At 40.8% G+C, this 26,311-nt stretch overlaps 1 protein-coding gene and 1 long non-coding RNA gene across 4 annotated transcripts in view; both read left to right on the plus strand.

The window, feature by feature from the left end:
* The window catches only part of LOC124882738, a 30,656-nt gene extending 7,451 nt beyond the window's left edge, over nt 1-23,205 (plus strand). The window contains exons 3-4 of the long non-coding RNA XR_007041978.1: nt 11,209-11,328; nt 22,499-23,205. This is a non-coding gene — a long non-coding RNA (uncharacterized LOC124882738). The remainder of the gene's footprint in view (nt 1-11,208; nt 11,329-22,498) is intronic.
* Nucleotides 23,206-25,754: 2,549 nt separating this feature from the next.
* Nucleotides 25,755-26,311, plus strand: part of LOC124883096 (coiled-coil domain-containing protein 136-like) — a 31,640-nt gene continuing 31,083 nt past the window's right edge. For all 3 annotated transcript variants that reach the window (XM_047390002.1, XM_047390003.1, XM_047390004.1), the window contains exon 1: nt 25,755-26,123. The gene's annotated coding sequence lies outside the window, so the exon portion shown is untranslated. The remainder of the gene's footprint in view (nt 26,124-26,311) is intronic.

Here is a 26,311-nt window from a genome sequence, read left to right on the forward strand (position 1 = left end):
TCCACCCTCACATCAGAACCTCTGAGCCTTATTTTATTCTTGAGTAATTTCTGGCTGGGCTGTGGTCCAGATAATTAATCCCAGTGGATCATTTAAGGCATAAAAACATAAGACATTCTTGCATATATATTAATACAAACGGTATTAGTATTTAGTTTATTTATGTTTCTATTTTCTATTTCTCTTTTTATTTTTTATCATTTCTGGCAGATGACTTTAATGTGACAATGTACAGTAACGTTAGTAGCAGCACAGCACTCTACACTCATAGCTGGAGGTGGTGTGTCAGCCGTCGGCGGGTCAGTGGAAACGCAACAGTTACCATACCGAGTAGAGCGGAACCGAGTGGAGCGAGCCGGGCCGGCTAAAACGAGCCAGTAGAGAAGGGGCATTGCTTTCAGCATCAGAGAGTATTTAACCTGCGATAAAGATCCGATGTTCTTGACTTTTAGGATGTTTTAGCTGAAGCCAATGTTCATAAGATAGGTTACCGAGGATCGAAATGATCTAATTGTACAAAGGTTCGTTTAAGGAGAAGAGTTCAAAGCATCATATCTGTCCACCTTCACCCAGCATGTCACCTGCCGCACCAGAGACAACAAAGCACTGGAAGTCCTGTATGCCACCATCGAGGAGGCTCCTTTAGCTCAGGAAACGAGCAGCAGCTAAGAGCTGTGTAGAACAAAGATCAGAGAGAGGGGAACAACATCTGCAGGAACAAGATGGAGGACCAGAACATGGGTGAAGTTTGAAAGAACCTGAAAACTGTTTCAGGCCACAAACTAAACTCCAAGACTGTAGAAAATATAACATGTTTTAATGATCTGACAGAGTTCTGCTTCCAGAGACTCCATCTCATCATCTTCACATCCAAACACTCAACCCCCTGTGAGTATGTGTCTCTGACAGAATGGCCATACGGGGGCCCCTCGGGGAACTGGGCTGGCACCGTTCCTGCTCGCCCTCTACACTGCAGACTTCTCCATCAACTCTTCAGGCTGCCATCTAGAAGATTACTTTGCTGTAGTCGGCCTCATCACAGGGGAGGACCACTGAGAGTGCAGACAATGGACACAGGACCTTTTGGACTGGTGCTAGCAGAACCACTACCTCAACCTGCTGAGGAGACTGAGATCTTTTGGAGAGCAGAGGGCGCTCCTGAAGACCTTTTGATTCTGTGGTGGCATCGATCAATCAGTCAATAGTTATAGAGCACCATTGTAAGGATTATGATTATTGATTAACTAATATTTATCAAAAATCAGAATTCAGAAGAATAATTTCTTAACCAAAAATCATTACTTACAAATAGAAATCAGAGATGTCCTCTGGTGTTGTGATTATGGGCTTAACGCTCTTTAATAATTACAATTAGCTATTCGTCATTAATGATAAATTATTAACCAAAACCACTAAATATCACTGTTTATTTAACCGCTTCAACGAAGATGGGGGGAACTTCGACCTTGTTTTGACAGATAAATCATTCCTCCACAACTAAACACGCTTCTCTTAATTATATAAATGAAGATTTATTCAATCCAAATAATCCTGATATACCATTATTCTGGTCCAAAAACCTTCACCTAACTAACAAGCACTATTCTACACAAAGGGAATAAAAATGACTACCTAACAATAATAATAGAAGAAAAATATATGCGCATTTAATGTCTATGAAGATCAAACCAGCAGTTTTATGGACAAAATGTGTAATTTGGGCTAAATGGAAAGAGAAGTCCTCCTGGTGCTGATGTTTCGATTGCAGCGATCAGCTGGTAGACGGTGGGCTGCGCCATTAGCCACTAGCAGCTGATTTCCCCAAATCTCAAACAAAGACTCATAAAAGTCTGAGGTTGGAACTCAGTGGGAAAACTCCAGTAATAAAACTGGGACAATGGAGTGGTCAGGCCATGAGGCCACAGCAGCTTTGAATGGAAAAACTTCTAACTCCTGGCTGATTTAGGATCAGCCGGACAAAAACATGAACACGTACATTGCTGATTGCATCCACGTTCCGCGGTTCAGCCGTACAGCAAATCAAACACTCAGGATAAAACACTTCAATCAGTGTTGCATGCAACAAGTTAATACCTTAGATTAACTACTGGTGATTGTAAATCACTTTCACTATGCCTCATCCTGCCCAGACTTCTAAATGTACCTATCCCGTTTAATATAAAAAGAAAGAAATTACTTTGACGTTGATTTCTTCTCTCCACCGGTTGAGGATAGGTAGGTCTGAAGAAGCACATCTCCTTGGAAATAAAACCTCTGTGGGTTTTTCACCTGTGCCGGGTGTCAGCGTGGTCTTCGATCGGTATTTGAATCTTCTGATCTTCTTGTATCAGACAGATTTCCAGGAGTGGCCGTGAGGAGCAAAAGTTTGCCCGCGAGCTTTTGTCTCTAGATATGCGCCTCCTTTTGCGTGGTCCCGTGAGACATGCTGGAAATGGCCACGAAAGTTTATTTTCCGCGGGTTTTATAATCCTGGGTGACGTCAGAGCTGTGACGTTTGTCAAGCTGCCTGACCACAATGGATGACTCCAACACCGTTCAGTCAGGTGTAACACAACGAGCTATAATGAGATTAAAAACGGCAGAAATGGAAACCTTAGAGACACGTTCAATAAAAATGATCAAATTAAGTCAATGTAAAGATACAATAAATAATCATAATGAAATGTTAAAAATAATCAATTTTAGAGGACGATGAACTAGAAACATGTAGAAATATACATGTTTTTGTTAAACATAATTAATAAAAATGTATGAAAATACAAGTTATATCAAACTTGGTAAACATCCTAAAACACAAATCGCAAACAATGAAATCTAAAAAGTAATATCAAAACATGTGACAGTCCTCGTTATATCCTAAAATATAGACAATATAAAAGCTGCTAAAACTGAAATGAAATAAACTGTTATAATAAACAGCTCTAAACTTCAACTAAAGCCAAACTGAATAGATGCGTCTTTATTGTGCTTTTTGTCAAACATCTAAACTCCCAGTTGCCCTCGGGTCTTCAGGAAGGATGTTCTACAGCTGAGGGACGCCTCAGCATAAGTTCTGTTTCTCCCTCTAGGTACCAACAACAACCTATTCAGATGACCTGAGGGCTCTGAAGGGACCGTAGGAGAGAAGAACATCTGATGAATGGTGTAGTTTAAAACCATTACGAGTTTTCAATTCCAGTAAGAGAACCTTAAAAGCAGTTATAAATGGAAAGGAAACCAGTGCAGAGACTTCAGTGTGATGTGAGCCCTCTTTCTGGTTCTCTCCAGTAAGCTAGAAAAGTCTGAACTAAAGTATCTGGATTATGAAAGAACATGTTGTCCTCTGGTGAAAAACTTTTAAAAGTCCGACTTCTAACTCCTGGCTGATTCGAGATCAGCCGGACAAATCAAAATACAGCTCAGCATAAAATACTTCTATCAGTTTAATATAAAAAGAACGAAATTACTTTGAGCTTGATTTCTTCTCTCCACTGGTTGAGGATGGATCAGGTTTGACGAAAAAGGAGGGGAGGCGGGGATCACGCGTCCATGATCAAATTATGAAAACAAAACGGTAACTTCTCGTCCGTCCAGGAGGGGAAAAGATGAAGAACCGTTAGTCGACTGCATTACACAAGGGGGAAAACTCATCTCCTTGGACATAGAACCTCTATGGGTTCCACCTGCGCCGGGTGTCAGCATGGTCTTTGATCGGCAAATAAATCCTGTGATCTTCTCGTATCAGACAGATTTCCAGCTTTCAAGCTCTTCTGGGAATGGCCTTGTGGAGCAAAGGTTTGCCTGCGAGTTTTTGTTTCCAGATATGCGCCTCCTATGTGCTGTCCTGTGACAGGCGGGAAATGGCACCGAAACTCTGCATCTCAGACGGTTTATGCTCCCAGTGACATCTGTTGGGCTGCGCATGTCAAAATGTGCGACCAAAATGGATGACTCCAACACCATCTATATGTGTTACTCCTGAGCAAACATAAATAATCTCAACCTTTTACAAATTTGATTGTCTATATCTGTAAAATCAAAAATGGTGGTTGACAATTCCATGCCACTGTTGCCCTATAGTGCACCGGTTTCTGAATATAGTTAGTCCAACAGGCAGGTAAAAAGCGTCCCTCAACTGACTGACGTATTGAATGCTGGTGCACATCACTAAAAAAGGTCAGCTTATTATAAAAAATGTGTGGTGTTTTTGTGATTCTATTACTTACGAATTTGGTTAGATAATTTATTCTCCTCTTCACACTGAGCCATGCCAACTGATGATGCATCTCCTCAATGCTTGTCCTAAACGAACAGTTTAGGATCAAGCGAGCTGCTGTATTTTGTGCAACCTGCACTTTATTTCGATTCGTTTCCGTTGTAGCTGACCAAATACTCGTACTCGTACTCGTCGTCTTCCGCTTTATCAGGGACCGGGTCGCGGGGGCAGCAGACTCAGCAGAGACGCCCAGACGTCCCTCTCCCCAGACACCTCTTCCAGCTCCGCCGGGGGGAGCCCAAGGCGTTCCCAGGCCAGCCGAGAGACATACTCCTTCCAGCGTGTCCTGGGCCGTCCCCTGGGCCTCCTCCCGGTGGGACGTGCCTGGAACACCTCCCGAGGAAGGCGTACAGGAGGCATCCGGTATAGATGCCCGAGCCACCTCAACTAGCTCCTCTCGATGTGGAGAAGCAGCGGCTCTACTCCGAGCCCCTCCCGGATGGCCGAGCTCCTCACCCTATCTCTAAGGAAGTGCCCGGCCACCCTACGGAGGAAGCTCATTTCAGCCGCTTGTATCCGTGATCTCGTTCTTTCGGTCATGACCCAAAGTTCATGGCCATAGGTGAGGGTAGGAACGTAGACCGACCGGTAAATCGAGACCTTCGCTTTTTGGCTCAGCTCTCTCTTCACCACAACGGACCGGCACAGCGCCCCCATTACTGTGGCAGCCGCACCGATCCACCTGTCGGTCTCCCGCTCCATTCTTCCCTCACTCGTGAACAAGACCCTGAGATACTTAAACTCCTCCACTTGAGACAGGAACTCCCCTCCAACCTGAAGAGGACAAGCCACCCTTTTCCAGTCGAGAACCATGGCTGACCAAATAATAGAACAATAATCTAAATGGCAAAACAAAACAAGCGATTCAACTAAAGTTATCCTCCTTCTATATGGTATACATTTTCTATAATGCCTAACCACTGCTGTACTTTTTCCTATTTTATTTAATATCTGTTTAATTTGAGTGTTTCAGGTTAGCACACTATCCACAATTACACCCAGCAACGTAGCCCCTGAGACTTCAATAATTGTCCCTCCTATAGACAGATTCAAAACAGCGGAATCTTAAAAAAATTAGATGATCCAATTGCCATACATTTTGTCTTCTCAGCGTTAATCATCATCTTATTCTCATTATTCCAATATTCTACTAATTTTAACTCCTCATTCAATATTGTTTAATTTCACAAAATTGTGATCGGACACATAAATAGTTGAATCATCTGCATATAGGACAATCGTGGCCTGCTTTAAAATAAAGGGCAAATCATTTGTAAAAACAGAAAATAACAATCCGGGACAACCCCCTTGTGGCACTCCACAGAACATTGCAGAATAACTACCATTGAACAGTACAATAAACCATTGATTCATTAAATAACTTTTAATCTATTCAACTGCAGTATTTCTTAAAGCCATGCCACTTCAACCTTTCCAACAGCAAATCACGATCAAGTACATCAAACGCAGCACTCAGATCTCACAATACAGTCCCTATTATACAATCTCCTATTTTCTATATCTCTTATCCAGTCATCTGAGCTACTGCTGTTGCTATGGAGTGCCATTTCTTATAAGCCCGTTGAAATGGAGAATTAAACCATCTTTATTGAAGAACAGATTAATTTAAAGATAGACTATTTTCTATGATAATTTACTCAAAATGGGCAAAATACAGGTCTGCTATTTCTTCCAGAAAATGGCTCTTTGCTGTTTTTTGGAAGAGGCACTATTTTTTGTGCAATTTTCCATTTATCAGGGCACTTACATTTTTCTAAACTTAAATTATTAATATGACAAACAGATACTGAAATCTCATCTGCCACCAGTTTTAATAACCATACATCTAATTTGCCGGTGCCTGAAGAATTAGCTTTCATAGATTGTAAGACAATTTTATACTGTAATCTACTTTATCAAAACTGAATTTACAAGAATTATTTTTCATGATATGATTTTAAATTGTCTTACATGACAAGTCCCCTTTGGGACTTCCAATCATGTACTGTTGTAAATGTTGTACTTTATTTTTAAAATGAACACTTAATTAGCTATATCTACCAGCTTGGTCAAAAAAGAATAAGCTACTTCCAGTAATTTTGGTACAGATTGGTATTTTCTTCCAGGTAATTCTTTTAAAGTATTCCATGTTTTTTTGCTGTCAAATTTCACTTCTTTGAATTTGTCTTCTTAGTAATTCCTGTTTTTAGCTCAGTTTAATTTTGTTACATGATTCCTTGCCTGTCTATATGTTTCCCATAATGCATTATCACCTGATGAAATTGCCTCTGCTTTTACTTTGTCCCTCTGCCTAACATCCTTGAAGTTCAGAATCTAACCATGAAGAGGCAACATTTCACACAGTCATCCATCTCAAAGGGGCATGTTTATCTACAATCAGCATTATAAAATTTGTCAAAACCTCTAAAGCTTTATCTGGATCACCTTGCACCAACACTTGGCCAGTCAACATTACTAATATCTGCACAAAAACTAGCTTCACAAAAATGTTTGAAAACCCTTTTTATAATTATCTGACCTGATTTGGGGACTTTAGTCTTTCTGTTAATTCCAATTACATAACTAGAAACCTGCAAGCAGCTTTGAAGGCCCTCGCACCCCTCAGCGCAACTCGGGCTGTTGAGCGACCGCAGGAGCCTGGCATCGCCTCATACACGCCACCGACAATGACACCGCTTCACTTCAACACGTCGTCACTAAGTGGCACTGTGAGCAACATGTCATATGATCTTCGGTCATGCAGAGTTTCGGTCTGGCAAAAAGCATTCAAAATTTCGAGTAAATCGGACCTTCCAGAAGGACGCTGCAGTCGCTTGTTTGTGGGCGGGGCAAAAACGACATCATCAATTGACTGTGTCAAAATGTCAATCATTAACCCATGATCATGTATACTAAATGTCAAGTGGATCCGATGATGAATGAGGGAGATATAGCCCTTGAAGTGTCCTAGGGGGCGCTATTGATCCAATTTTAAATGTAATCCAATAGAGCTGTTTGGGGGTTGACAAAGATCAACCATATTCAGTTTGGAGTGAATCGGACCTTCCATATGGAAGCTACAGTCATTTGTTTATTAGTGGGCGGGGCTAGAGTGATGTAATGTATTGACTGTGTCAACATGTCCAGCACTGATACATGATGATGTACAGGAAGTTTGAAGTGGATCCGATCGGGCATGAGGGAGCTAGAGCACTTGAAGTGTCGTAGGGGGCGCCGTTGAGCCAAATTCATATGTAATCTAATAGAGCTGTTTAGGGGCTGACAAGGATCAACCATATTGAGTTTGGAGTAAATCGGACCCTGCATGTGTAATTTACAGGCAAATGTATCGCCATGGCGTCACATCAGATTTTGCCACGCCGCCACGGCCACACCCTCCATCCAAACCTGTCAGTACTGGAGATGAAGTAAGACCATCGTGTTATCTGTCATTGGAGACAGTTTCATGTTGATTAGTTGAAGGAGATCAAATATGGCCCACACTAAGTGAAACATGACACTTCCTGTTCTGAGGGGGCGGGGCTTCGATGATGTAAGCATCTGATCAGTGAATATTGTTCAGGGCCAGAGGCAGATCAATCCCAGAAGGTTTCATGTGGCTGTGACTTTCTTTGTAGAAACTATAAGAGTTTCGTGTTTCATGGTGAGAAGTCAGATTTTGAGGCTTAGCCACGCCCACATACTTTCATGTAGCAAAAAGTTTTCGATAATGTTTAATGCCCAATGCGTTAAGACTATGCTCATTGATTTCGATTTCTGTAAGTCAAAAGCTGTAGAAGGAGTTCGCTCAGATTCCACGTGTGTAAATGAGACAAAATGGCGGCTTTGATCCAAAATGGCCGACTTCCTGTGGGGTTTGGACAATGGGTCCAAGAGACTTTTTTGTAGGTCCTGAGAAGTTACATAAGTGTACTGAATGTACACCTCGGACACAGCATGGCTTGGGGCTGGTTGTAGGAGTGCTCCTAGAGGGCGCTGTTGAGCAATTAGGCCACGACCACCAATTTTATCACTGGAAATCTTTAGGGGGCTGGACCAGTATCAATCCTATTGAGTTTGGTGGCGATCGGCTTAGAAATGTGGAAATGACAGGCAAACGTAAGGCCATGGCGTGACGTCTGTCATTGCCACGCCGCCATGGCCACACCCTCCCGCCTAAAGTCTCTGTGTTCCAAACCAACTTAGACCATCTTGTTATCTGTCACTAGGGACAGTTTCGTGTTGATTAGGTAACAGGGGTGAAATTTGGACCTTTCACAGTAAAACATGGTACTTCCTGTTCTCAGGGGGCGGGGCTTAGATGATGGCAGGATGTGACCATTGAATATTGTTTGGGGCCAGATGTGGATCAATACCAGAAAGTTTTGTGTGTCTGCGACTTTCCTAGTAAGAGCTATAACAATTTCAATTTTTTTGGCGAGTCGTCAAACTTTGAGGCCTGGCTCCGCCCCCTCAGCATGCTCAAAAAGTCACAATTTTGATAACTTTAGATCCCCCATCCTTTCTGAGCAAACTGACCAAATTTCAAGGCGATCAATCAAAATCTCTAGGAGGAGTTCGATCAAATACGGATGCTATAAAGGGCAAAAATGGGGTCAAAATTTTAACTTCAATCCAAGATGGCCGACTTCCTGTTTGTTGTAGGATGCGGGTGCAAGAGAGTTTTGGTTAGTTCTCGGGGAGTTCTACAAGTGTACAAAATTTCATAACTGTACGATAAAGTAAGGTCAATGCGGATGGTTTTTTGAAAATTTCAGGGGGGCGCTGTTGAGCCATTTTTATTGCGACTTTCGTGAAATCCTTAAAATACGTACATTTCACACACTTTTTTGTAGGTCCTGCGACGTTACATATGTGTACCAAATTTCAGAATCCTCGGTCATAGCATGGCTTGGGGCTGATTTTTTGAAATATTCTAGGGGGCGCTGTGTACGAATTAGGCCACGCCCACTGAATATGTCATCAGATCTCTGTTGGGGACTGGACAAGGTTAAATCACATTGAATTTGGTGCAGATTAGATGATCTATGTGGAAATTAGAGGCAAACGTATGGACATGGCGTGACGTCTGACTTCGCCGTGCCGCCATGGCCACGCCCTTTTATGAAAAGTCACTGTGCTTCAAACGACGTTATACCCACTAGTTATCTGTTTTCTGACTCACTTTCAATTTGATTGGTTCAAGAGGGTCAGAGAGGCACCTTTCCAAGTGAAAAAAGTGACTTCCTGTTCTGAGGGGGCGTGGCTTTGGTGATGTCAGCATATGACCCCATAGGATCGTCGGGAACCGGAAGGTCCTCCTTCATGCCAACTTTGTTGTGATTTGCCAAGTTCGTGCCCCGGCCACGCCCCCTAAACATGGCCGAAAACTCAGGATTTTGATAACTTTTAATCCCCCATGCCTTATCTGCATATTGACCAAATATGAACCCGATAGCTGAAAATCCCTAGGAGGAGTTTGTTAAAGTTCGAGGTGAGTAAAAGTGAAAAACGGGCAAAAATCGGCCTTTGACCCAAAATGGGCGACTTCCTGTGCATTTTAGGGCATACCCCCAAGAGACTTTTTTTCTTGGTTTGAGAAGTTCCAGCATTGTGCCAAATTTCAGATCTGTACGACTTACGGTTTGGCCTATCTCACGTTTGGGGGCGTGGCTAAGTGGTTTGGCCATGCCCACTGACGACGACATTAAAGAACAAAAATTTCACGCGGGGGACAATTTTGGGTAAAATTTGGTGAGTTTTGGGATATGGCAAAGTCCCCATATTGCGCCGCCAAAAGTCCCCGGAAGAATAATAATAAGAATTCGAGCGATTACAATAGGCCTTCGCAGCTGCTTTGCTGCTCGGGCCTAATTATCGCTAAAACCAACACAAATCAAAGCTGCTTTTGAACAAAGATCTTTTGCATTCGTAAAAAGTAATTCAATACATGTAGAGGTTTTCGTTCCATCATATTCATCAGAGTTTTTGTAACATTTTTAATGTGGTTTGTGAAACTTCGCTTTTAATTAAAGCTGCAAGCAGCTTTGTGCAGCCCTCCAAGCTTAGCGCCGCTTTGCCTGTGTCACGACCGTGGGAGTCTTGCATCTCGGCCTCCATGCCACCGACGAGTCGGCTGCTTGATTCCGCACATCACCGCTAGGCGGTGCCGTGAACAAGCTTTCCTATGACCTTCGATCATGCTAAGTTCTGCTCGGGTGAGAAGTGTTCAAAATTTGGCCAATATTGTTTTTTTCTGATGGAAGCTGTGGTCACTTCCTGTTTGGTGGTGAAGGATTAATGAAGACATCTTGTTTTGAAAATGTCATCTAAAATTATTATGTCTTATTAGACAAAGTTTGAAACTTCTGGAGACTGTCAAGGAAGGTGAAACAGCTAAGATACCTGTAATTTGGTCGTCAGGGGGTGGGGCTAAACTGATGTCAGCAAATGCACCTCTGAATGTGTTGAGAGCTGGTCTGTGATGACATATAAAGGTTGGGGCAGCTGTGACCTTCAATGTGTGAAAGTTATTACAGTTTCATCTTTAAAAGAGGACATATGATGCAAAATCCACATTTTTAACCTTTAAATCCATGTTGTTGTGTTCTTGGAGTCTGTAGCAGAGCAGAAAAGTTGAATGTAGTCTCTCCAGGTGCTGCACATATCTTAATATTCTGTTTGGGTCATATTTTTCAGTCAGTTCAGTTTTCTCTATCCACTGTTGTGTTTCTCCAACTGTTACGTCTCAGTGTTTGCTGCTGAACAGCTAAACAAGGTCATGGACATCCAGCTACCCAATTTCGTGTATCTGCCATTTTTATTTCTAGCTGTGATTTTGTATTCCAAATTCTTCAAAGTTCCTGGTTAATTTTATTTTTCATGGAAATGTTCCCACATCATTGGGGAAGTTCCTCTTTGTCTGCTTAAAGCTCTTCAAGCACGGGTTCTTCATCAACCTCCTCCAGTATCCAGAAGGATTTGCTGAAAGACTTAATCTGATTAAGGGGTCAGTTCCTTCTGTCTATGGAAATGACGGACATAGCAAAGCGGTAAGCTGAAAATAACACTAAAATGACACCAAACTTTATTTTAGACATGAATTTATTGTGTTGATGTGACGTCCTGGCCTGGTTCTGATAGCAGGAGCATTGGATCTTCTGCTGATGTTAGCGCTGTGTGCTGCTTTTAGCTCCTGGACGACAGTGTAGTGGACTTTTCTTATCAAAGTGGGAGAGAAGTTGACTCACAGCAAGAGAAAATCCGGACTTTCTCTTTATAAGTTTTATTCTCCATCCAGGACTTATACAGGTCAAGGGTCAGGAAAAGAGCTGCTAAAATCTCTGCAGACCCCACACACCCTGCACATAAACTGTTCAGAGTTTTACCTTCAGGTGGCGCTACAGAGCACTGTTCACTAAAACCAGCCGCCACAGAGACAGTTTCTTCCTCCAGGCTGTTTCTCTGATGAACATTTAATAGAGTACAAAACAACAGCATACAGATGTTGCAAATGCACCTTTTTATTATATATGTGTATATTTGTACATTGTAAATATGTATATTCTGTAATGCAAAAACAAAACAAAAGAGCAAAGTGTACCGGAGTCAAATTCCTTGTTTGTATGTACGAACTTGGCAATAAAGCTGATTCTGATTCTGATTATTCAAAGGCATTCAGCGTTTGAAGACCTTGTCACTGAGTTTAGTCAGTGAAGCAGAGCCCCGATCAACATTTACACACCGTATTTAAAGAGTATGTGGGTGTTATCTCAACTTAAACAAGTTTGTGGTTTATGGCCCTAGACCCTCCTCAGGTCAGAGGTAATAAAGTCATTTATGAGCAGACCATCTGCTCTTCCAGAGACACAACCCTCCAGGATGTGTTTAAACCATTAAACGTCTGATAATGGTTTTACAGACCAACTCCTCTACAGAGATCAGAGGAGAGAGGTAAATGGAAGTTCACAGCACTTTAGAACACTTTAGAACACTAAATAAAAGAATTTCCATTACAACAGAACCAGACTGCAGGTTCTAATATTGTTACATGAACAGTTTTCATTGTTTTTGCTGTTTTTGTCTTGTTTCTGTGGTGCTAGATAATTTTTATCAAAATACAAAAATGGCCGAATGGGTTAAAGTGGAGCGAACTTTGACATTGAGGTTTGAAGTCCCTCAACAGCATATAAAGAGACGGCACCAAAACGAGTTGCTCTCAGACGCTCTGCAGAACAGGTCAAAGAGGAGCTTGAGGAGCTACAAGAACAAGGAGTTCAGACCAAAGCATTGAGGTTCCACTTTATATAGACCACAACTGGATGATTTAAGGTGATTTAAAAGCATCAGATGTCTCCTTTAATATAATCTAAAATACCATGAGAAATCCATCAATGGGTCAGAGGTCATAAGGAGACAGTGATGTACAGCAGGGTGTCATCAGTGTAGCTATAAAAATGAATGCCATATCTCCTGATGACATCACCCAATGGCAGTGCCAAAAGATTAAAACAGTAGAACCTAAAATGAGCCTTGTGGAACACCGTAGTTTACATGGTAACATTCTGATGAACAGTTTCCTATAATAACAAAGAATTTCCTACTGCTGAGATATAAGTTGGAGCACTTCACAACTGTTCCAGAAAGTCTATTCTGTCTGAGTCCGTCTAGTCAGCAGTATCAAGCCCTGCAGTAAGGTCTAGTAAGACCATGTAGCCTGTGCTAATAGGTGTCTTCCCATAAGTAACCCCAGAAATTCTGGTAGAGTAAGCTGTGTGTTTTGAGACATACGTCTGGTAATGCTGTGGATAGTGCCTGGTGTCCACACTGCCAACTGGGCCTCAGCTGTCATGTTTGTTGGAGAGAGAGACTCCAGTGCAGGCAACAATCGCGAGGAAGTAGATCACTGGAGTTCAGGAACAACGTCAACAGGGAATGGGAATTTCTGTAGAGTGACAGTGAAGGCGAATATCAGAAACTAGAGGAGCATAAAGACACCAGAAGTAGAGAGCCTGATTACCACTCATGAGCAAAACAATCTGGCATCTGCCTCAGGGAACCTGCTCCTAATTGTTCTTGGAAACTTTATATACAGAATTATTAAGCATGAAGGCATCGAGGTTACTCCTCTTTAGATCAGGCTTTCAGCAGTGGTTGTAAAAACAGAAGGAAAACATCCATCTGAAGAGAAGAGTTCATGATATTAAGAACATCATGTTGAAAAGAGCTGATGAAGAGAGAAGCTCACCATCCAGGAGGAACTCCAGGTAGACCTGCTCCTCAACATCGAACGGAGTCAGCTGAGGTGAACTTCTTCAACATCTCCCATTGGTTGGTTTTCTGTACAGGTCCCACTTGGAGGAGAACCTGGGGCAGATCCAAAATTTTCGGCAAGGGCTATATATGTCTTCTGGACTGGGAACACTTCCTGAAAGACCTGAAGGGTCATGCTGATGGTCCATCAGAACTGAAGAAATGTATTTAATGTGATGGATCCCCAGAAGATGAAGCATCTTTCAGAAAGAACTGACTGTGTACAGGTTCTTCTGTTGACTGGTATAACTGGGCTGGAGGTTTTTAGGAAGATGATGTTATCAAGTGTGGTGGTTTGGCTGAAGGATGAAGTGACCTCTGCTCAGGCTGCTGTAAATGAAGATGTTATTGTTCAGAGTCTCATAATGGGCCGGAGAGACGATGAGGACGCTGCTCATGTTAATGAGTGGAGTGTTATTAGCATTTGTGAGAGGACGCAGCAGAAATGCTCTTTTATCCTCATTCATGCTGCTGCTGCTGGATGTATGTTTCATGCATTATTCATGACAGAACTGCATCTGGAGAAGAAACATCTCACTCTGTTTTTAAAATCTGACACTAACACTTTTATCAAAGTCCTGCCGCTGGGCTGTAAAAACCTGTGGGGGTTATTTAAATAACATTGTAGAATGATGCTGGAGACACGAGAGCAGGACTAATGAGATACACCATGATCTGCTCACACATTTAATTTGTTTCCTATTGGAGGGCAGATTTGTTCATCCTGTCTGCAGAGTTTAGATCGATAAAGGGTCAGAGTTGTACAGGTTTACACAGTTAAAGCCAAGAGGATAAATGCTTAGAGACTGGTTCTAGTTAGACCGCAGTGTGAGTTAACCGCCTGGTGGGGTGGACACCAACACCAACACCTAACACTCCAGGGTCCCAAATGGGTTCCTGCAGAAAAAAATATGAGAATGGTAAAAGCGTACATCTTTTAATCTGCTTCAGCGCTGATAATAACTGCAGTGTGTGTTTTTATACATTTTATTGAAATATAAATATTTTTTACATTATCAGGCTATTTTGTCATAATAGGCCCCGTATTTTATCAATAAAAATGTCATTTATAAAGTGCAGAGAGGAATGTTTGGGATGAATGACTGGTCTGTGCTGCAATAATATATTTTATTTCTGTGAAAAAAGGCAACAAACAACTGAGGCTTAATTCACACATGTGCTCTGCTTCCCACTAGTGGTTAAAAATGTAATTCCAGAAAAATTGTAAACAGTTTATCATTTTAACCCAGAGGCTCAGCTGTCATCCTTGAGGTGATGGGAAAATGCAAAAACATGACATTTAAATGGCTTTCAATTGGGACACGTATGAGCAGATGGTCCAATGTGTGCAGGACAGGTCTTACTTTAGACTGTGAAAGTTTGACGGAGTCAGAAGGCTGGAGAAGGACAAAGGTTTGGATCTAATGAGCAGATAGTGAGTGTGTAATTGAGAGCTTCTCTGAACCTCCTGCTTCTCACTGAAGCTTGAGGTCAATGTAGTTTTTTATGTTTCTAGGGGGAGGTGTGAGGACATGTCACATGACTTTCCATTTAGGGCTGGGCGATATGGCCTGAAATCAATATCATGATATATTGAGCAGTTCATCTTGATAAAGAAAAATGGACAATAACCCTAACCCCCCCAAATTACAGCATGTGCCTTAAGGTCAGAACATAGTCTGACTTACTGTGAGCAGGGTGGACTGTCAGTACTGTTGGTGTTTCATAGTCAAGCGTACCAATTTCCTATATTTCTGGTGACGAATTCCTACACTAACTGCTATCAGACAGGGAAGCGGAACTAATTTGCTGTGTATCTTTAGAAAAACAAAAAGAAAAGAAGGTGGTGTTAAAGTCCAATAAAGCAGACTAGGGATGAAGAAGAGGAATACACATAGAGAGAAGCGTGACGCTGTGTGTAATCGCGACCGGCTGATCGGAGCAGTGTGTCACATATAAAACAGTTTGATGTGGAGACTTTTTTTCCCACCGAGCAGTTTATGTGGGACCGTCCACGTGGTCGTACAAACTGAGCTTTGGGCGGACATGTCCGCGGAGTTAAGTCACACGACTGTGTTTTGCCCTTTGCCGTCTTTGCCGAACCCAAAATGTTGCCAAATGATGGATGACGCATTTTCTTTGGGAATGAGCTGATCCTCCTCGACCAGCTCTACCTCCATTTTCTTAACCTCACCGTCTCTTTCACTTGTTGCAGATTGGATGGGATGGAGTCACATGACCAGCGACTGCATACGTAGCGCAGCGTCTAAAAGGACATGAGTTTGGTCATAGAAAAAACAGCTTTTCTTTTCATTTTTTTAAAAGACCAAAACTACCGACATGGGCTAAAAGATGTCAGTCTTTGTCGTAAATTTCCATTTTATTGTCCAGGCCCATTTCCATTCACGATGTGCAATTGTAGCAAACATCATTAGAGAATAGACCCATCTTTGTTCTTCATCACTCTGTGCTTTCATCTATATCAGGTGTTTTTCTGATCAGTTATCTGCAGATGTTTAGTTGGGTGCAAAGGTGGAGCAGCTTCAGGTGGTTCCATGTTTCCTGATTGTCTCCAGACATAGAAATGTGGGACCTCCAGTGGAGGAGAAACAGAAATATGAGCTTTATCTTCCGGCAGATTGCTCCTGCAGACAAGTTCACCTGTGTTCCTCAGTCCTGTCAGACAGTGTTCAGGGGAATTTGAGTTGATGATAATTTACATTGAGCTACTTTTAAATGCAGGTAACGCTGCAGTCAATCATATTTCCATTTAATTAATGATGATAAGAATGAACTCAAATCACCAAATCATTTCACTGATTTTATGGAAAGATTAAATTCATTGGATTAGAATCTGTGAGTAAACTATGAATTTGAATTTAAATAAACAGGCAGATTAAAAGCTTTCAGTTTCTCTGCTGCCACCTGCTGGACAAAATCCAGACCCTTGGGTTAGGGTGAGGTCACAGCAGTGTTACAACCCAACCATCAGCTTGTGGAGGAACTGAGGTCCACTCTTCCATTCAGTGTTGCTTTAGATCATGAAGGTTTCTGCTGAGCTCTGAAGTTCCCCCCATTTCAGTCAGGTTGAGGGCTGGGCTTTAACTAGGCCATTGCAGGACTTTTTTCCAGTCATTCTGTCGTGTATCAGCTGCTGTGTTTGGATCATTGTTCTGTTGATGACCTAGTTTGGACCAAACTTCAGCTGTTGAACAGATGGACTCACATTAAACTCAGAATCCCATCACTGGCGACACATTTACGTAACGTCTTATGGACGTCTGAGAAAAGGATCAACAAGGTCACATTAAGGAGTCAGATGCCTCTGATCTCTTTTTGCCCCCGCTCTATGAGATCTTTGTGGTAGCAGCACCATGTTCTCCACCCTAACCTCCTCTGTATGAGATCTCTATAAGCCGTTCTTCTCCTCGTTTTCCCACCTTCATCCTTTGTGTGATCTCATCTAAAGTAGCTGTGGAAACTCTTGCTCACTGCCCATCCCCCCCCCGTAACACCCCCACTCAGGGTTCTTCATTATATTCTTCATTCATCCACACAATCATGATATCCACATTTCAAAACTTTATTAACAAGGTCAACCATTAACAATCTTGTCAGGTTTTATTCTGTCTGAACAATTAATTAATTTATTAATTATAACCTATTTATTTAGAACAGGTCCATTTGCTGAGCTTTTACTGAAACCATGTCAACCTTCTACGGACCAAGTCTTAAACAAATCACTTTTTGTAAACATAACATATGCCTCTGAAATGATTAATAACATCAAAATAAACATTTTAAAACATCCCCGGTTTGAATAATTACTGTATAGCATCAATAGTGAAGAAACCCATTTATATAAAACCAAAGAATGAATGTAGTGTTTTAGGAGATGACGTTAGTTCACAACATCAGACCAACATGACTGTTGTTTCTAACCACCTCAGATAGATGGGTCATCTATCGGTTTCTAGTAACACATTAAAGGTTTGATGACAGAAACCTGTGTTGAGCTGAATTAATGGACGAGGTGTTACTGTCTGCTGGTGTCCTTATTTCCAGAATCCTAAAACAAACTGTAACGTTTGAGCTGCAGCTGTGTTTCATTACTGCAGCTAAACACATGGATGCAGTTAATGCCAAGATCAGAGCATGCAGAGCATCAACACTGGACCGTGAAGAATCAGAGGATATTCCACACAGAAAGACCTCCAGCATCATTTTCTAAAAAAGCAGTTCCAGGAAATCTGACCTGGCTCTGGCCTGGACCTTTGCTCCTGTAGAAAGCTCTTCCAGCTTTTATCACAGTTCTGAATTCACCCTCCAGTATAAATGGAGTGAGTAGGTTAACATGCTGAGAAGGTTTTTAACCACGTAGGATTATTACAAATCTGTTTAGTTTATATGTGCAGATCCAGTTTATATCTAATTATATAGAAATATTTGACCAGATCAAACATACTAATAAACAAAGAAACTAAGCACAGCTCTTCCAGTGGTTCTGTTCTGGAAAGAATCAACATTAATGTTAGAAAGAAGATTGGGTTATTACAGATTTAACCTAGTTTATTTATTTGTTACTAATAATGTTATTAACAGCCGGTTAGAAGAAGGTGACACTGGGTCAGATGTATCTTCCATGAGGAGAAAAATCATGAAGTTATTGTCAGCAACATCTGCAGATAACAAGGAGTATGTCCTCCAGCAGCCTAAGCCTATAGCAGCATAACTACACAGATAGTTCAGGATAACCTAAGCCACTCTAACTATAAGCTTTATCAAAAAGGAAAGTTTTAAGCCTAGCCTTAAAAGTAGACAGGGTGTCTGCCTCACGGACTAAAACTGGGAGCTGGTTCCACAGGAGAGGAGCCTGATAACTAAAGGATCTGCCTCCCATTCTACTTCTAGAGACTCTAGGAACCACCAGTAAACCTGCAGTCTGAGAACAAAGTGCTCTGTTAGGAACATATGGACCAATCAGATCTCTGATGTATGATGGATCTAGATCATTAAGGGCTTTATATGTGAGGAGGAGAATTTTAAATTCTATTCTGGATTTAACAGGGAGCCAATGAAGGGAAGTTAAAATAGGAGAAATATGATCTCTCTTTTTAATTTTCATCAGAACTCTTGCTGCAGCATTTTTAAATCAGCTGAAGGCTTTTAACTGCATTTTCCCAATAAAATTAATAAATAATACATGACTTACAGAGTCTTCACAGCACCCTGGGACAGGATATTTCTCATTTTGACAATATTTGGAAGATTAAAGCTGGATTTACTAAAAACAAGTTTAATATGAGATTCTCCTGATCAGTTATATTAGGGTTAACTCACCCTAACTGTTATACTACTATGACAAAAGTACTGTATATATTTCAGAGTTTAACACATGAAACCATGGCTGATACTAGGTAAAGCTTTCTGTTAGCAGAGATGATTTTTTACATCAGATGGATCAACGTTTGGAACAAGATCTAGTTTATGATGCAGCTGTAATTGATCAGACAGTCTTTTCCATTTGACTGTCTGGCCTCAAACATTAAACTGTGGGAGATTCAGGTCAACTACAGAGGCAGTCAGATAATTACCGAGCTGCATTATCAATAACTCACATTTATGGATCAGAAAGGCTGCAGACCAACACCTTAAAGTGCCTGTGGCATCCAAATTTTATGATAAATCCAGTTATATTTATGAAAATGAACCAGTGGTAAAATATTGCAAAATAGTAATTTCATGGCACTGAAATAAAGAGTTGTAGAGATAAATGGTCGTAAATGTCACTAAAAAGGCAAGTCAAGACCGCTCCTCTCATGATGTGAAAGGGGAACCCTGGCAGTAAACTGACTGCTGCTGCAATGTCTGAACACACAGAGAGCAACCAAGAATCTGATGTTTCTTCAGATGTATTTCAGTGTTGGGACCCAGCCATGCAGACAACATTAAAACTCTGGTACACACTTTTCTGGAACTTTCAAAATAAATTGCATTTAACTGACTTCCAGCAACTGAGGAAAGGGGGGTAGCAGCAGACTTCCCATGATGCCAGTGTCTGAATAAGAGCACCCCCTCTCCAACAAGTCGACCTCTTTCCACTGCTCCTCTGTGGGACCAGGATGGGGAAGGCCCAGCGCGCTGATGTCTCTTTGCTGGCAAACAGACATAAACTCTTCAACTAGATCCAAGGATGTCATAAGATCATCGATCATATGTATCCGGTATTTTCATTCATGAACGGGGAAATTAAGGTACAAGCATTGCTTACTTTCTCTCTGAGGCTTGTAGCAGCAAACTGTCCCAGAGAAGTTCCCTACAGAGAAGCGGTCTCTATGAAGCCAAGCGGAGCAGTTAAGACAAACTTTATTTAAAGGATGATTTTAAACACAGAACATTGATCATAACGCGCTGTCTGCGCTCATGCATTTTAACCCTTTTATTAACCCTGGTATCTTAAAGGTGTGTGTTTGATTCTGGTGCTAAGCTATCAGCTTCTTTGTTAACTTTAACTGCTAACAGCTAAGAACACGTGCTAGCTGCTACATAATATTTACCCAGAAAGGTTGTTAGTTTTCAAGCTAGTAAATATTGTGTCCCTAAACATTATTTTACTAAATCTGATAACTAAGTAAACACCATTAAGCCCCATTTCTCCAGAAAGATTTGGCTCTTTTCCAAAATACTCAATAATATTTTTTTAAATATTATTTTAATAAATAAAGGCAGCTAATTAGACACCGTTGAGAATTATTCATCCAGAAGGTTGGTTTTATTCAGCAGATCATTATTTAAAACATTATTTTATTAAAATAATATTTTATCTGATCTTACATTGTGAATGGTTGTCTAAATGTTTGCTGATTATTTCGTAAGTTGGTTCCAAAACTAACTTAACTTCATTTCCAGATTCTTCAAGATAATCCTTGGTTCTCAAACATAAACATTGCATGGTAATGTTGCATCACTCTTTTGGTCATAATTTTCAATCATCTTTAATCAACTAGTTTATATTGTACATAGCCCATTAGTCTTCATTATTCTTTAATTCTGCTTGGTAGTTTAGTTGGATTGTTTTAGCAAAGTAAAGAGTTTGTTGATTGAAATATGTTTGACTTTGAGTTGACTTATTTTTGTTAATAAATTCTTGTATTTTAAGAAATTGTGTGAATTTATTCCATATATGTGCAGAGTTTATGCTGTTCAATAATGTCAGAGCTCGTCTCACACCTTTCTATTTGGTCCTAATACCATCACCTTACTGGGCTGGTATTCACAGGACAATCCTTAACAGACCCAGATATTATTTGATAAAATATTAAAATATTAATATTAATTATTAAATAATAATCTCAGATTCATAGTCACAACATCAGTCACTATTAGAGAGACCAAGCAGAGTCAGAAGAAAACAGTCAGATGTCATCAGGTGACAGAGCCACCATATGCAGGAGCCACTACAGGGTTTCCATGGGTCATTAAAAGTAATTAGATTTTCTGAAAATCAAGGCCTGAAATAGCTTTAAAAAGCATTAATTTCAACATCCGGAGGCATTGAAAAAATACAAACACTTGATGGAACAAAAACATTGTTATTCACAATTTATGTTGATTACATAAACGTTTTGTTTAGAAGTATAGCGTGATAATCAGGCGGAACCTATAATTGACTATTGTGTACAGCCGGTGCACGAAGTCACAACACTCGATGCTTGGAATTCAATGTGCTGATTTCTGCAGTCAACAAGGCAGGACCTTTTGTTTTAATGTTTGATGAAAGTCTGAACCAGTCGACAAAAAATAAACAACTAGATGTCCATGTGCGGCTTTGGGAAGGCAGTTGTGTCCACTCCCGTTATCTCGGATCACAGTTCATGGGACACTCAAAGACACAGGATCTGCTGCAACATTTCAAAGTAAGTATAGTTATGCTTTCACAAATAAAAACAATTCAAATTATATTTTTAGGGCATCTTTCATACACATTTAATGCAACACAAAGTGCTTTACAAATGATTGAAAATATGCTTTGACAAAAAGGGTGACTTAAACCAGTTTAAACGTTGTCAACCCACTCACACCTTGTGTTTATATGCATGCACAGACTCATGCAGGCACACACAGGCAGACATTGACTCACACATACAGGCCCATGCACAGAAACAAACACACTCAAAATGTGGAAACCTTGATGTTTATGGAATTGTGTTTAGATGAATTAAGAATTATTAAGTCAACGTTCTATGTTTTTATTGCAAATCTAAGATGAGATATGTTTGCCATTTCTCATTGAATCTTATCACTTGGAGATGATGCTTTAAATAGCTGTTTTTGTTTATTAATTCAAAAAAGAAAACTTGCAATAACCAATATCTTTCAGAAGGTCTGCATGGTGTCAAATCATTTGAACAAATGTTTTATTTTTTTCCTCAGGAATGTGTGCACCTATTAGACCTGAAGAATCTCCTTTCCATTAGCATGGATGGGCCAAATGTGAACTTTAAGTTTCTGAATGACTTCCAGCGAGAACATGCTGAACTTCATGGAGGACGGCAGCTAATTTCTGTTAGAAGCTGTGGACTCCATACTCTACACAACTCACTCAAAACCGGCTTCTCCATATGGAATCTTAAGAAACTATTAACAGCAATGCACTTTGTTTTTTTACAACATTCCTGCAAGAAGAGAAGACTACACTAAACTTACTGGCAAAGTTTTTAAAGATAAGGCTTGTTACAAAGAAACAGGTAATACAGTTAAAGTTGTAGCCAAATGAAGAGTTAATAGATTTTACATTATTTAATCAAGTTCACATTTTACAAACATTAGTATGCTGTATCAATGTGACATGTATAAATTAGTAATTTTTACGTTGTAATTTAATGTGTTATTTTTGTTTGTCCATCTCAGGTGATGCTCTTGTGCAACAGTTTGACAGCTTTCTCTCTCAGCATGGCAACAGCCAGGAGTTTCTCTCCTTCAAACCCATGAATCAGCGGCTTGATGTTTTTCTTCATCAAACTCTCAACCGGGCTTATCCTGAGTTCTTGAGTTTTTTTTTTTCAACGCCTGCTGCTCTTATCTCATGGCCAAGCTACAGTGGAGAGAGGCTTCTCTGTCAACAAGGAAGTGGAAATCTGCAACATAACTGAACAAACTGTTGAGGCCCAGAGACTAGTCTGTGACCAGGTCAGAGCTTGTGGGGGTGTTCTCAAAGTGCCACTCACTAAAGAACTACTGGCTCCTGTAGCCTCAGCCAGGACAAAATACAGGATGTACCTGGAGGAAGAGAGGAGGAAGTGAGAGGTTGCAATGCGTGGACTTAAAAGAAAAGCAGTGGAGGATGATCTGGAAGCACTGAGAAAGAAAAAAGCTGTGTTGAGGAGGAGGAGACACAAGGAGAAATGCCTTGAACTCAAAAACGTTGAGACAGAGTTGCAGCAAAAAGGAAATGAACTAAAACTTGTGCAGTATTAAGCATACACAATTATTAAAGATGATCATTTTCAAACGGTTACAATTGTTTCTGTGTGTGTGTTTTCATATATACATTATCTGCACAGTTGGACATGGGCATTAAAATAGTTAAAAATAGCATTAAACAGCATTAAACTAGATTTGCTTATACCTGCAGAAACCCTGCACTAGCAGAGTTGACAGCGCCACCTGGCAGTGAAACCCAAGCGTTACAGTATAAACTGCACTGGGTGAAACAACCGGAGAAGATGAGCAGCAGCAGACTCAGCAGATAAGACCTGAAGACACCACCCGGTGGGTCATTTTTTAAACTTTATATTAGAATCTTTGGAGAAACATTCATTTAAATGTATCGTATGTGAGTGTAATTTATCTTATTTTGATAATACTTTCAGATTATTAATAATAAAAATAAGAATTTAGCATTTTTAATTAATAACAACTGCTGATATCTAAATGTACTTTTACCACCAGGAATGTTCTTACCTGCTGAGCCTGGATCCGTTAAGCAACAGCAGCAACAACCTTTTCTTTGGAGATCTATTCCCATCAGATGTTCTGAACAGCGAGGCTTTAGACTCGGCTTCAACATTCTCCATCTGTCAGATATCCTGACCTCTAACATAATTTCTCTGGTGAATTCAGAGGTTTCTTGTTCAAAACAGTTTCCTGAAAAGTCTTCTGATCACACCTGGCTGTGCATGGTGGGACCAGCCCATCTGTTTCTCCTTAGTTTTCCAGCTCTGATCCAGGCAGCTCTGATCCTCTTCCCTTCAGGTACGTAGTGCAGACTAACGGCTGCTATCTTAGTGTTGCTGCCACCACCAGCAATGCACCGTTTCACCATATTAACGCTGTTTTTAAAGCAACTTGGCTTCTACCTGAACAGTTTATTACTGAGGCTCACACAGTGAATGAGCCGAGACTTCCCCTTAGACGTCATTTCCAGGCAACTTTGGAAGTTGAACTGGAAGTATGCCTTTTTTGGGTCACAATTGTCTTTTATCACTTTTTTGTCAATTATTGCCCAGTTTCTTCAAAATTAAGATTTTTTCAATTTCTGCATTTGTTTAAAAGCGTGTCACAGACACTTTAAATCATAAAGAATAAAAAACATGGCAGAAATGTGTCAGGTTCATTAGTATCCATTCAAAATCAAAGATAGGTTTAAAAATACATACAATGATACGAGTCACCCTGAGTCGGTAATTATTCCCCTCTCATAGAAAGAAATGTTTCTCTCATATCTGGATGTAAAATCACAACCTCTGAGGTGGAAGGAAGGTTCTCTGTCCTGATGACAACCAAACAAGATCAGCTTCATTAGAAGAAGGTTTAACCTGAGGAAAAGTCTAATTCAATGTAAAGAAATCAATTCATATAACCTCTTTATTTGATTAGAAAAAAGATGTTTTCACTAAAAGCAGATCAGTAGCTGCAAGTCAGTAATATGTTAGATGTTACTGAACCCATCAGAACCATAAGTAATAAAGCTGGTTTTCTAAAGGAGGAATAATTAACTTTGTGTTTTCAGTCGTTCTGTTGGCAAAGACAAACTATAAGGAGTAAAATATTCACCGACATAGACATACAAGACAGAAGCGGCTGCTGTCAAATACTTCCTTAGATGGATGTTTTGTAGTTCTCAGTTAAACAGGACTTTTGGACCTCCCCTACCCTGTAACGGATCAACGATCCAAAGCGAAGCAGAGGTACCACTCCTGGGGTCCATTTTATAAACACACATGTTTCTTCAGCAGGTCTGCAGACTGTGAACATGACCAGTGCTCATCTAGCTTGGAATCTGGATTTAGATTCTTCAAGCTGATGAGAACGTTGGACCTGGTTTGAATGAGAAGATGGACTATGGAGCTGGGGCTAGCCAGGAGTAAACGGAGGTCTCTAGAACATTGTGAAATCAATCTTAGATCTTCCCAATGTTGGGGGAGAAACTCTTTCTGTGACAGCAGACGGATCCTTTAAAGAAACACTTGGTCTCCGTGGAGACGCTCTCTTGCTGCATTGGTGTCCTGAATCCTACTGAAGCCCTGAAGTGAATAATTGATCTGGGTCCCTCAGGTTCTTGTTTTGATGTTTAACTGGGATTCAAACTTCCCTCTGAAGTCTGTCCTCCTCCTACTCTGTGGGATTGCTCCATATTTCATCAGCTGTGTGGGAAGCAGCCCAGAGACATGAAGCAGAAACAATCGGGTCAAAGTAAAAACTGCCAACTCAGGTTTCTCTCATTGTCTCCAGGATCTGATCTTCTGGATCAACAGAAGCAACCTTCTGTCAGAGTAGAAACAGTTTACTTACCAGTGTCATTGACCCTGCCTAATCTTAGTCCCAAGACTGATTTAGACTCAACCACCTGCCTTTACCCTTTATTTGATGCCTCCTCATACTAATAATTTACTAATAAATTACTAATTGTGATGCAGTGCTCTTTGTTTACTGCAAAATAACTATTTTCTTTGCTTGGAACAACGTTAAAACCTCATCTTCATGTGCTGGGATGGGTTTGTCTGTGTTGTTATGTCTTCAGTTTAACGAACTGTCTCACATTAATCACGCTCTTTACCTGCATCATCTTCTTCAGCCTGGAAGTTTCTGTTGCTTAGCAACTGCTCAAGAGTGAGGGAAGGTGGAAAGGGGAGGGACCTTTTGGGTTTTTAGAGGTGTGGTTGCCGCAGTGATGAGCTCTTACTGTTGTCTCCTGCTTGCTAGCATGAGTCTTTGTTGGGAGATTTTCCAGATTTTGCTACTTGAAATCTGAATAAATATTTGCTGCGTTTATTTTTAGCTGCTTCCTTCAGGATGCTTTGGTTGGTGGGAGTGAGGATGAAGATAAGCTGAGGCAGGAAACGGTTAAAAAAATCCCATCATGCAGAACCATTTTGGTATTCTCAGCATGACCTGCATGTGTTAGAAGCCTGCAGTGACGTCACTCAGCATCACTGGGCGAGTGGAGCGGATGGTGAGGGGAAAATATAGGAGAAGAGGAGGAGGACATCTGCAGCAACACAGATAGAAGCAGAAAGCAGCAGCTCTGCATCAGGTACGTCTTCACTGTTTCTACAGCTGCTGCTCATGATGCTTGAGAAGGTTTTTATCAGAGAGCAAAGAAGAAGGTCGCAGTGCGGTGGCTGCTGGCCCACTGCTTTCACGTTAAAGGAGAAGTTCCACATTTCCTGCTTGTTGAGCTCTGTGTTCAGCTGTCCTCTCTGGCATTTATTGTCAATATTA

Source organism: Girardinichthys multiradiatus, chromosome 17, assembly GCF_021462225.1.
Source record: "Girardinichthys multiradiatus isolate DD_20200921_A chromosome 17, DD_fGirMul_XY1, whole genome shotgun sequence".
NCBI classification, from domain to species: domain Eukaryota; kingdom Metazoa; phylum Chordata; class Actinopteri; order Cyprinodontiformes; family Goodeidae; genus Girardinichthys; species Girardinichthys multiradiatus.